The following is a 13586-nucleotide window of genomic DNA, read 5'->3' as shown; positions in this document are numbered from 1 at the left end:
TAAGCCTGAAGGCTCCTCTCATTGAATCTTTTATAGTTTTTCTTCTTGCCATTATTGGCCCTCACTCTCATTTGAACTTTGAGGGCATAAAACAATGTTTATTTTATGTTTCACTAAAGCCTGTAATAGCTCTGTATGCTAATAGCTATTATCTAATCTATCTACAAATATGATTAAAGACTGCGGTTGGATGCAGGCCTTAATCTAGGTGTGTTTGTGTTGATTATTCTGAACATTACAATAATCTAAATAATTATTTTGGGCTATAGTACAACAATGGGCATTCATGGGATGAACAAACTGATTATGTTGTAAAAATCTGGAGATGGCAGTCAAAATGACATTAAAGTGTCTTAAATTTTGCTAACTTGTTAATGAAAAAAGGAATAATGAAAATGAGTAATCAATAAAACCAACAGCAAAAACTTGACACGATCGCAAACCAATTGCACAGAATCCCCCTGGAGCCGACGTAGAGCTGGAGTTTGATGAACAGGTGGAAATGGCAGGTGTTATATGAAGCCAAAATAAAATAAGAGAAAAAAGTAAACGCAGTTAGACTCATATAGTTCGGTGTGGGCTGGGCGTGACTCGTACACAGCCTGGGACTCAGCATGGAGCATTTTGATAGTTGAAACAGTTTAAAACACTTACAGTGGTAACCGGATTTGTAGCCTTGTGGGGTTAAGAACTTGATGAAATCCTCCGTGCCCGCCGGGACCATAGAGGTGAGCGCTCACATACAAATTGCCATTGATAAAGAGAGAAGGGGAAGCCCACATCACAAACCTTAAACCCCAACCCTCTCACCCAGGTTCAGACAAAAAAAAAAAAAAAAAATTATGCTACCCAGAGTGCAGTGCAGCTGGCACCATCTGGGACCCCGTGGGAGGTGAGACTGACCACAGACGGTTCAGAAACAAGACGACCCACTTAGGAGTCATTTCCTGTATCTGTGTCACGTGGGCGTCCCCACCGACTCGTGGCAGGTCCAGAGTCTGTTCTCTCCAATGGGAGAAGTGAACATGAACACAGATTAGGACTGATTCTATCCCCCGTAGTCACGGAGGTAAATACTGAACCCACATTTCACAGGCCACACAGCTTCCGAACATTAAAAAGCATTCTTCAGACTGACAAATCAGGGAAAAAAAAATGTTCAAGACCTGTCTCTCAGCAACACACTCTCATGAGCTCTGGAGTGAGCGTGATAAGACAGCAGATAAAAACGATGACGCCCACTTAGGAGACGGGAAGTATGTACCATTTCATACCATTGGCGCAGCTTGTAACAGGTCATCTTTTCTTGATGGAGCATCTTTGGCTTCACGTTACTGCAGAAAAATGTTTTTGCTTTGCAACTGTTTTCACCCGAGCCATTTATTCTTGACTGGAGATCATCCAACCACAATGCATGCAATCGATTTCGTGTGACGTGGGAAATTTTCAGCTCTGCTGAAATCCAGACCTGCAAAGTGTTGACCTCTGAGAGTGCAGCGCAGTCTCAAAGCCAGCGCTGCTTCTCAAAGGTGCCATCAATAACGGAAGACAAACGGCAAGCCTGTTTATCTGAATTTCCAGAAATGCACTGTGATTAATTAGCGTCACGACGGACCCACAACAAAATCGCTACCCTTCAAATGGAACAAATAATCACGGTGCAAGGATCTTGTCTGTGTGCACCAATGCGAATGTCCCACAGCGGCTAGCACAACCACATATCTAGGCTAGAGCCATATGATATTAGTTTATTGTTTATTCGTTGATAGAAACAAACAGATAAGACCTGCCACAATCATTCTTATGGATCCAACCCTTGCGTCCAACTTGCATCTACACATAACATTTTCTCATGGCTTCTTGTGGTTTAAAGACCTGGGAAGATGTTTGGATCTCTGTTTGTGGATTCACGGGGATGAGTTCGATTAAAACTGGCATGGCACATAACTTTATGTTGTTGTTATGTAGCAATGATAGAGTATAGAGAGAAACCTTGGCTACCATCTGGACAGTGGAGCCTCCTGTTACAACCCTTAAGGGAGTCTATTATTACTTTCCAAGTGTCTTTCCCTTTAGCCCATTATTACTAGTGTGGCACAATGAGTCCATATGATCTAATTATAAAGTGTGGGGGCGTCCGCCTGGCTTAAGGGTTTAAGCTGCTGACCATATAAACACAATGTCCATTTTGTTGCATGTCATCACCTCTCTCTCTCTCTCTCTCTCTCTCTCTCTCTCTCTCTCTCTCTCTCTCTTGCCTCATATTCTGACATCTCTCTATTAAAGTTGTCAAATAAAGACCAAATGCCAATGATAATTATAAGAATAATAATTAAATGTACCCCAAGTGGCAAGGCTTTTCTGAGATGCAAAAAAAAAAAAAAAAACTAAACTGATTTTCAAAGCTAATTTTAAAAAATCTGATTTAATTGACTGCATTTAGCAATTATGTCATTAATTAGAATATCCTATCTATAATCTCTTAGTCATTTTTATAAAATGCTTTTTAACTTTTCTAAAAAATAAATAACACAGTATAATGAACAACTTCATAAAACTATATAAAGGTACAGAAAAACCTACAGTCCAGACAACTGATTAAAAATCAGTCACAAATGTCAAGAACCAACACAATTTAAGACCATTTAAAACGGCCTTGTTTTGTACTGTAGATCGTATTATAGCCCAGTTTTCGGGAGTTTTATATTCTCTGCTGGTTGCTGACTGGGTTACATGGACCTTAGGGTTATGAAACACATTCAGCACATAGATGAACCCAAACTTTGAAGTCAAGAGAAATATTTCAAACACAAACAAGACACAGCAAACTCCGGGTTCAACGAACACAGATTCTAAATGAACGGATATAAAGGCTGCATGATACACTGCGGGATGTCGTTCACTTTTTGGAGTGATTACTGTCTTTTGTTTCCACATTTGCTCTGATTTCTAATGTCTGTTCTGTCTCTATATACTTTCTGTCTCTTCCCATTACACAGACCTCTTGGGCTGTTGCATGTCTATTGAAGTCATATGCACGCACACGCACACACACACACACACACACACAGAGGAAAATTCAATCTCTCCATCTCTGTTTGTGTTTCCCTCTCCCACTCTCTCTTATATAGACACACACACATACAAAGGCACGCGCACACACACACACGCTCAGCGCCCGTCTGCCCCGGCCCCTGTCGGCCCTCTCGCCTGTGTGTGCGTGTCAAATCGAATCTCCACCTCAGTGCGTAGTACACCTGCTGTGCCGGCGTATAATGCGCTGCATACAGTGAGTGCACGATGACAGATTACTGAATTAGACCAATAATGACAAGTGACACTTCTGTTACCGCTCCCTGAGCCACTGCAGAGAGACGGGGAGAGGTGTAAATAAAGAACAGACACAGCGACAGACACAGAGAGAGGGAAGAGGGTGGGAAGGAGAAAAAAAAAAAACAATAGGACCGAGATGGAGGAAGTCATGGAGACAGATTGGGAATTTTCAGCTTGTTCTCTAAAAATAAATAAGTTCTGTTTCATTCGAGCGCAACTTCTCTGTCCTGCATCTTTTTTCCTCTCTGTCTCTGCGGTGGCACTCAGATGTCTTGGTGGCAGCTCACAATAGATTCATATCACAATCAGCGGTGAGTTTTATTTTTTATACCTTCCTCAAGCGTTGTCTCTCTCTTTACAAATTTCATGACACCTGGACTCGAAGTGGACTTGGAAGCTACATGTGGTCAAAGCATCAGCTCAACTCAAATCCAGGCAAAAACTAAAGGCAACACTGCGGCAACCTCACGTTTGACGAGACAGAACAGTTCTGAGAAGTTTTGACGGGTTTTCTTAATGAATATACATGAAATGTAGAGCAGGGTAATTTGTGAGTGTCCACCAGTTGTAGACCGGGGCAGTGTCTGCAGGATGTCTGGCCCCCCCATGGACCCAGGTCTCCACAGGCCTGTGCTCAGGATACTAAACCATGCCAAATGAGGAAGAGGAGGTGCAATCCTCCCTGGGACCACATGAATAAATCAGCCTACCACCCGGTGCTTCTGGGGCAAAGACTGACTGGAGGAGTATGCACAGAGAGAGACGTACACAAACACATGCATGCATTCATACATGCACACATGCAGAGGAGAAGCTGAAAAACGCAGACTACGAAGGTGTGATAGATGTGAAACACCAGTGGCTGCCTGCTTGTTTTTGGGGATTAGAAACAGACTTCATGATATGAACATCAGTGAGAATATTTGTGTTGGCGCTCTGTCAGTGATGTCAATTTAACTGCGAGGCTCATCATCCTGTCTGTATTGTAACATAATGGAGAATCATTGGGGAGCAGTAAGCCTGCCAAGTCCTCAAGTCGGTGTGCCATGGCCGTGCCAACGCTCAAAGGCGCGAGCGACTTCCAGGACGTATACCTTCTGTGTATCTGCACCCCACTTGATAAGACAGAACAGCAGCAAAGATGAACAAGGCTGCTGGGAAGAAGAAGGGAGCACTTAAGTGGGACAAACACACACAAAGAGGGAGAACTGGAGCTGGAAAGAGAGAGTGCGGGAGCAATAGGGGGAGCACAGAGGAAGGAAGACAGAAAGAAATATTGACAAAGCCTAGATATACACATAAGTCACCCGACACGACCCGCCTGCTCCCTGTATTTTATAGAGCTGCTCTGCGCTGGCGGAACAGCATGACAGGCCAGTTCCTTCAACGGAAAATATGGTCCCTCTCTACCCTCCCGCCTCTCGCTCCGCTATCACTCCTGTTTTCTGTCTATCCCACCTGATATCATTCTGTCACCTCTGCGCCAGGCTCTTTTTTCCATCATCCCCTTATTTCTTTCCTCCCCGTCCTCTCGTTTTATTGGTGCTCTACATTCCACCCGTCATGTTTCACCCCTCCGTTTCTATCCATCTTTATGTCGCTCTCTTAATCCTCTCTCATTTGCTCTCCTCGGCCCTCATCCCTCCCGTTTCTCTTCCTGCTCTCCTGAAGCCGTTTCCGCGCGCTGTCCCATTTCCACCTACTCCTCTCCGTTTCCCTCATTCTTCCTGATTCATTTCCTCTCCGCTATCCGTTCCATTCATCCCTCTGCCTCCTATTTGTGCGAGGTACATCACCATCCCTCTCCACCCCAGGCTGTCCCATCTCCATCTTACACCTTTCCAACTATATTTCCTCTGACCTCCATGGTTTTCCACCATGGTTCTTAGTTCACCTGTCACTCTGTCTCTCCCCCTGTAAACTTTATCCATCCACTTCTTTAAACTGAATACTTTAGCTTGGCCTTTTCACTTGTGCCTCCTCTGAAGCTTCCTCATATGTGTCTTTTCTCTCTCTCCTCCTTGAAATAAGCACATGCATTCATCACATTTTCCACTATATTGCTGTTTACACTGTTGTCTTCCCCCTCCACTTCCCTCTCCCTCACCCCTTCTTTATTTCCTTTTCCATTCCCTTCTTTTGTCTCTCTTTTCTTTTCTTCCTCCTGTCTCCCTCTGCATTCCAGCCGGCCCTCCCTCTCTCATCCGCAGCCTGAGCACAGAGCCCCATGTGTCGGAATCAATTAGGGATGAGAGCCGTCGCGGCCGCTCTTTCACGGAGGTAAATATTAAACTGCACCAAGCACCGAGGAGGAAGAGAGGGAGAGGGAGAGAGAGGAGGGGAGAGAGGGAGCCCTCCGTCCCTAATCCACCGCATCGATCAGGCGGGGATGAGGGTAATATATTATTTTGACAAGATACGATTCTCCGACGCGCACCGCTATCCCCGGCGATCGATTTCTTTTTTCTCTCCTTTTTTCTTTCCTTTTCTCCCCCTCAGCGAGTGGGACACAGTTTGTGTGTTACTGCGTGTGTGCGTGTCTCGAGATGGGGCGCGCGCGTGCATTTGTGTGTTGTTGTCGGGCGTCGTGGCGTGTGCATGTGCACTGGAGTGTGGATGGGTGACAATAGGAACAGCATTAGGAAATGTGGGGAAGAGATGAGGATGGTGCTGCTAGTAGGTCCGCGCTTTTACAAACAAGCTCCTGTCTAAACAGCTAAATCACACGGCCGCCCAAAGATGGATGTTGAGAGGGGGGATGTGAGAATCGTATTTGGTGTTTGTCTTCTGGGGCATATGCACGGAGCAGCGGACGCGGCAGGATTTCAGGGTTACTCTTAGTCAAATAGGACAGAGCTGACCTATTGCAAAGTTAAGTGTCCTCCCCCGCACGGTCCCCTCTGCTCCCGTGTCTCCCCTCTCTATCGCTTCGTAAACTGTGTCTAAATGCTAAATTCCCGGATCAATTTTTTTATTCAACCTCTCCCCCCCATCAACGCGCTCCCTCTGCCCCCATGCCTCTGTCCTCCTCGAACAGCTCCACGTCTTGCTGTCCTCCAGTGATGGAGGGTGTCCTTCCAGCCTTACGTGTGTCTGTGTGTTTGTGTGCAACTTATTCTCACAGCAGGTCATAAAAATCCTACAAAAGACTGAAGTTTTCACAGCGCATCATATGGAAAATCAGCCCGTTTCTGCAGTGCTGAATTTTAGAGCTTCATCAGGAAACAAAAAAAAAATCAAGTACATTCATAGCGTCAAATCCATTGAGGAGCAACCAACTCTGAAGCTCCATGCAGCTTTTAGCCACTTTTAGCCCATGGTTTCGATTCTCTGACTAGACTTCATAGTTAAGTCTTGCAGCTCTCTTCATGAAATCAAAAGCAGCCATTAAACGTAAAATGCTTGGATAAGAGGAATATATGCTACCAGTAGCATCAGAGGACAGTCCAGACATCTAGCAACCTAATGAGCTCAATATTGTTCTCAGGTGTTGGTGGTGACCAAAATGTAGCTAAAAGGCCTGTGAATATTGGCCTGACATTCATCTGGTGGCCAGAAACAGAAATCCACTGTGATGCTTGTGTTTCTCTGTGTTTGGATGTGTAAAGGAGGGGAAATGTTTGCTAACAGGTTAGCTAGAAGTATATCCAACTATCACCAGACAAGAACGTCGACATCGGATGATTCTGCAAAACCTCGGAATGTGCTCAACAACAGCACAAAATGATTGTGATATCTGAGCTTGGCAACTGCAATATGATTCAGTTTCGAGAAAAATTGTCTGTTTTGGCAGCACTCAGACTCCAACACACAATCACTGTATTAACATGCATAAAAAAGAAAGTAGAACTGAAGCATAAAAATTTGCATTGGGTTGTGGGTGCTCCCATATAGCGGGACTGAAACACAGCCTGTGTAGCTAAATTGACTAAAATAGAAGCATATCTGTTGCATCAGACGCCCAGGTTAGATTTTTTACACCCCCTAGTGGTCAGGAATAACTTATCGCAGCTTTAAGTTGTGTTTTCTTGGGTTGAGATGATGATGATCGAGGCTAAGTTAAAGCAGGCAGTCCATACAGGTCCTACGAATGTCCCATTAGACCAGACTTATGCATGAGAGTGTGTGAGCACTTCTATATGCAGACACGATGACCCCGGCAGACAGCAGAAATACAACCCACAGGACACCGTGTGCTGCAGCACAGAGCACCAGGTATGGAGGTTATGCAGTCCCTGTGAGAGTATCAAGAGTGTGCGCAATCATATGAACAATCTCTGCATGCAAGTGTGTGCCTGCACTCTGTGCACATGTTACGTATGCACGCATGTGTCTTGTGCGGACAACATATTTCACTTCCAACCTGTCCTTTTGAGTGTTGTGTTGCAAACACACAGAAGTCATGTCTAAACATGCACACACCCCGGCACCCAACCAGCTTCCTCTTCCAGAAGGCACTGTCCAAATAAGCACGACATCACCCACTGGTGTCTCCTCCAGCTCACGCCGCTCTCTCTTACTCCTTGTCTCCCGTTCTCTGCTTCTGCCTGCCGCGACTTAGTTTTCCTCTTTCTTTCTGTCCGCTCTTGCTTTTATTGTGCCATTTTCTGCCACTTTGGTCCAAGAAAGGGAGGCCGTAATGCAATCTCTCCCCCTCTCCGTCCCCTGCTGTGAGGGAGAGTAGCTTGGCCTGTGTGCTGGGCCGGGGAGAAGGGGGAGAGACGGGGTCAAGGTGAGCTCTAATACACTATTGATCCGCCCCAATTGAAAACCTGATGGAAATTTTACCCCCCTCCCCTCCCTTCCTCCTCATCCTTCCACTGCACCCCTCTCTCTCTGTCTCTCTGTTTTTCTCCCCCCTCCTTTCGTCTAACCCCCCCTTCCTATCTCCCACTCTTCCCTTTCCTTATGTCTTTTTTCCTTTCCTGTGTGTATCCTCCCTGGTGTCTAGAGTCTTCCTCTTTTTCAGTGTCTATCCCCGTTCACTCCAATCTGTTTTCTCTCCCAGCTGAATGTCTCTTTCAACCACTGACCACGTTCTCTCCCTTGCTATCTATCTTTGTGCTGGGCAGCGCTCTGCCTCCATGTCTTTTAAACCGCGCCTCTAATCATTTCCTCTCTTCTCTTCTCCTCCTTCTGGTCCCGCCATCTCCCCCTTTTCAAGCCCGTTCCTCTCTTTTTCCTTTAAATCCCTTGCTAACCCACCCCTCCCTGCTGTTTCTGTCTCTGTCTTTTTCCCTCATCCCCCTCTCTGAGTGTGCATCAGATGGTCCATTTCTCTCTAACCCAGTGCATATTGATCCCTATGGCAGTAGCATGCAGGGTGAGGGCTGCGAAGACCACTGCTACAGTGTATTAAACGCCACAAACGCTTTGGACGCGGGGCCTGAGACACGCCTCCCCGGCAGGGCCCTGTCAATAGCTGCTCCCTCCTGTCAACAGCAGCCAAATGGCCTCTCAATCTGGGATTTGTGATGGGCTACAGATTGGCACACAGAGACTGTGAATGATGCACCGCAGAAAAATAGTCAGAATCTTGATAGGAGTGAAGCCAGGATAAAAAATGAAATTAAATAAGGAGGTGCGTGGGTAATTTTTGAGATGCTTTTAAAAAACACACGTATTCGGCACTGATGTGAGTCACCGAATTCACGTAAAAGCATTTCCATTCAGATGCCTTAAATGTGGCACAACAAAATCTATGACCTCTGCGTCCATTCTTAGTCTTAACAGGCTTCATAATGACACGCTGTTGTCCTGCAGTTATGTGGAAGAGCAATTATGGATGCAGGCTAGTGTGCAATATATTGTTCAAGCACATCAAACAAAAGAGGCACAAACACTGCAAAGGCCGGAACAATAGAGATGGCAGCAACAGAAGTAAACCTTTTACAGCTACCCATTACTTTCCCACTTAACAAGACAGACCACAACCTCTCCCTCTCTCTGATTCTATGCAGAGTTGGCTGCCATCACCGCACTGCTTGAGTGGGAGATAAATGGAGTGGGTGCGTGCATGTGTGCGTTTGATTTATGTACTGTTGTGTACGTGTCAGGCGGCCGAGCTATCGGGACCACAATCTCCCAATAGACACAGAAATGCTACAGCAGTGGAGGGACCCCTCTGTCGACCCTGAGACCTCTGATACACATCTGGAACAACAGAGCACACAGAGCAGGGATTGGAGGGGTTTGTTGGAGGAGGAGGAGGAGGAGGAGGAGGAGGGGAACTACCTCCATTGCTCCTGTGCTTTTTTTCCATTTCATTCAAAGGAGATTCATTCACTTCATCCCTCATTCTCCGTCCCTCTCCCTGTGTCTTTTTCTCCTCTCTGCCACTCTGCTTTCACCCTAAACTCAACTTAATAACTTCTGTCCGCTCTCGGAGGATCAATCTCACAGGTAGCAGAGCTCGAACATGCAGACTGGAGGTCCTGGCTAGCTGCTCCAGTGTGTAGGAAAAACCATGACCGTAATACAGTTTTAAAAAGACATTTGATCTCTCTCTCTAACCTTTGTGTGACCTTTAACAGTTTCTGCTCTTTGCATGTAGGTTGATCTGATCTAAGTCATATTTTGTGAATGTGGTCAAATTTTAGAAGTGTGAAGCTCGCCATCAGAAACCGTTTGCCATGTTTTCTGTTTCGTTTTCTGTTTCTAATTCGTCCACTACCTGGCAGTCAGAGTTCGGACACCTGTTTTATTTTCCCACTTTTCTCTTTCAATCACTCTTTTCTTCTCTCTCTCGCCGTCTCCTCTCTTTCTCCCCTCCTCTCTTCACCCTCTCCATCTATTTCTTTCTCTCTAGGAAGGAATCAGTCTCACCTTAATTGCTCTTAAATCGGATTAATGACTGACCGGGGACAACTTGACTTAATCTCTCTTCTAGTAAATCTCTTCCTCTCCCCTCTTCTCGTACATCACTCTTAAACATTTTATCCTCTCTTGCTCCCTTTATCTCTTGTCCTCTTTTTCTCCCCGCTCACTCCGTCGCTCTCCTTCCCGCTCCTCCTCTTTCGCCATACCTTTTTTTTTTGCTTTGCTCCCTGTCACCTCCTCTACCTCCTTCCTCTACCTCCTTCTTTCTCCATTTCATCTCCCCCGTCTCTCTCCTCTCCCGCCATCACCCCCCGTGAGTCAATCATTCTTTCATCTTTTTGGACGCACTCTGTCATGCTTCAGCTCCGCTCGTCATCCGGGTCCCTTCATCATTTTTCTCTTCTTCTTTTCACATTCTTTCGACAACTTTCTATCATCCTTTAACTCTGTCATCCTGAGATTTTGCCAAAACCTCTTTGAATTGGCTGTCACTCCATCGCTCCATTCTCCACTTTGTCTCTCTCGCGCCGTGTTTTTCTCTCTCTACAAGGTTGGCCAGTCGCAGGGTGTTGTGTACGTATGTGTTAGCACACGTCGATGTGGTCCTGTCATTGCCTCCTAAGCGCTTTGGCAATACTAGGGATCTGCTGTCATGCCAGTGCAACTAATCTCAATCGAATTACATTGAACTTGTATTGAGATGGAGATAAAGGACATGAGCGTCTGTCTGTGTGATTGCTCAAGCAGCTCTCTGGCACCTCATGTGAAAACACACACGGGTGGAGAGTGCACACGCACACATGCACATTCAAGGAATCAGTTTTGGTGACAATGACATCATTTTGATAAAACCACAACAAGAAGTAAAAAGTGCATTACAGTTCGGTACAAAACAACTGCCGCCATGTCATACTGGGGTGATCCTTGTTAAGGCTATAAGGCCAAAGAGATTGTGCCACCTTCCAAACCCCTGCAGTTCAAAAAACTGAGGGAAAAAAGAGGCCAGCCTTGTGGACAAAAGCTCATTTTCCTCTTGGTTGCACACTGCTGCAGGCGGGCTAACATGCCACAGGAGAATTCAACCACTCATACACTTTTGTTTTCCTCAGGTTTTTCTCAACTTTACACACAGCAGTAGAGCCATAACCGAGAGTGAACCAGCATTTCTGTGTCAGCCCAGAAGGCGTGTGCACGGCCTGTCCAGCCTGAGGCAAAATGATGATCTGAGAGGCACAAAGTCGCCCTTTTTTTTTTCTTATTGTGACAGAGAAAAGGAGAATCTGTCACTTCCAAATGCGAGCACATTTGTTCACCTTCCAGTTTTGCTTTGAACCACTTCCACATCTCCTTCATTCTCCCAATTCTCTGTACTCGCCAACTCTTTCAAAGCCCCGCCACCACCACCACCTCCACCTCCCAACCTTTGCATGTCCATCTGCTTGCCAGCACTTCTGTATCTGTCCTCTCTCACTCTTCCCCTCTCTCTCTCACAGTGCGGTCAGGATTAAGCATTTATCTCGGTGGTCCTCCATTCTGCCCTAAACACCCGTGAGGATGATAAGAGTCGCTGGGATTTGTCAAATTGTGCGCCATTGATTAACTGACCTTTCACGCCTGCAAGTCTCTCAGCCACTCCACTAACTGCCGACAGGCTAGATAGAGAGATAGATGGATACATCTGGCTGTTATTATTGTGTACAAGTTTGTAGTTACCAGGTGTGGCAGCGAGAGACAACAGGGGTATAAGGGCCCCAGGAGAGAGGGGGGGTGAGATGAGGGGGAAGGAGGGGAAAGCAGGACAGAGGCTTGGAGATGGTGGGAAAGATACAGAGGAGTCCTTCAATTGCCCTGTAGGCTTAGAGTGTAACAGGTAGAAGTGTGTCTACATCCAAACAGTAATGTGTTGAATAATGAAACACAAATTTTAAGGTGTGCCAAGAGGCTAATATCAGAAAGGAAGAATTAGGGGAGAATAGAGAAGCCTGAGGAAGCTTTCAGGCATTGGCTGGCTGGAGGACAATGTTGCATGTGATCAGCAGTGGCCAAGGGTTAGTGCATGGTGCACTGGACACCTTCGATTATTCAGACAGGTCTGTGTTGCTTCACCACAGACACATTTATAAAAGCATGGAAGAGGGGTTTAAAAAAAAAGTACAAATATAGCAACCCTGCCCCCAAAAAAACCCTGAATCTCCAAAGCTGATCAAAGTGTTTCAAAAAGAAAATCTTGCGATATTCAAAATTGGAGCCACACATGACATCAAAATCCAAATTTCTTTGATCATAATTTGCCATGTCTGTTACTGAGTAACCGTCGCTGAGAGAGGGTCTCAGATATTTCATTTTGTGCAGTAATATAGCTTTAAAAATCCAAAATGTATAACATTTTAATTCCAGCTTTCAGTTTAACAGTTTTTATCTCAGCATGGACACAAGTGGACAGTTGTGGTCTTCAGTTTTAAATAAGGAACACATGACTCCTCCCATGGAAAAACATCTTGACCTTAAGTGACTTCAGACCCCTCTATGAAATTGTGGTGGTTTCAGTGCATTTAATGAGCTTGGTGTAAAAAAAACAAATGAAGGTCAAGCGGAAAAAGAGAAGCAGCGAGGAGAGCAAAAGAGAGACAGAGACGGACGAAGAAGTTCACCCACCTGGACTTCCGCGTCGCCCCGCCTCAGAGATACACCTGAGGCCGAAGCCCGATCACCGTCTCTCGGACTGGACTGGAGTTTGTTCGCCGGCTGCGCTTGTTCCGACCCGGGAGGGAGGAGGCGAGAGGGGAAAGTGCCGCTGTCGCACTGCACGAAAACGTCACTAAAAAAAACAAAAACAGATAATTAATGAAATGCCCATCACCGAACAAGTCTGCGCGCACAAATGTTTCATTCAAAGAAGAAAATGAAACAAATGAAACTACAGTAAATAAACTGCGGGGCGGTGAAGATTTGGGGCTTGTGTTGTTTTCCCGCAGGACCACTGCTTCCTCACAGACCACAGATCAATCACCTTATTTACTCTTTACTGTCATACAGTAACGGAGACAGCGAGAGGGAGGAAGAGATGCCGGCATGAGATAAATTGCTATAATACTCCTGTAATGACTGAGCGCGTCTTTTGCACGCTTATTTTTAGAATGACCTTATCGCACTTGATGGTATTTATTCGTCTCATCGAGTTGAAGTTTCTACCATATTCCAACCAAATCCCCGGAGAGACTTATATTTTTTCCCATATTAAAGCCTTCTGGAATGTATATATGAGGTTAAAGCTCTTTTTACGCACGGGATGTATCCGGGTTTATCGGCACACAGAGCGGATACAGAGGCCCTGAATGCAGCTCAGCGAGAGGCTCTGCTGTCTAGTTATCGATATATGAGAAGCTTGCTGGAAAGGATATTGACCGCACTAACTAGCCGCACTTTGATCATAC

The 13586-nt window shown here is 45.7% G+C and overlaps 1 protein-coding gene across 1 annotated transcript in view; it reads right to left on the bottom strand.

Moving 5' to 3' along the window:
* erfl1 (Ets2 repressor factor like 1) overlaps window positions 1-12872 on the bottom strand; it is a 35859-nt gene extending 22987 nt beyond the window's left edge. The window contains exon 1 of the mRNA XM_070966993.1: window positions 12808-12872. The gene's annotated coding sequence lies outside the window, so the exon portion shown is untranslated. The remainder of the gene's footprint in view (window positions 1-12807) is intronic.
* Window positions 12873-13586: the final 714 nt, after the last annotated feature.

This window comes from Chaetodon trifascialis, chromosome 7 (assembly GCF_039877785.1).
Source record: "Chaetodon trifascialis isolate fChaTrf1 chromosome 7, fChaTrf1.hap1, whole genome shotgun sequence".
Lineage (NCBI taxonomy): Eukaryota > Metazoa > Chordata > Actinopteri > Chaetodontiformes > Chaetodontidae > Chaetodon > Chaetodon trifascialis.
The sequence above is the reverse complement of the archived record's forward strand: the minus strand, read 5'-3'. Positions and strand labels throughout refer to the sequence as shown.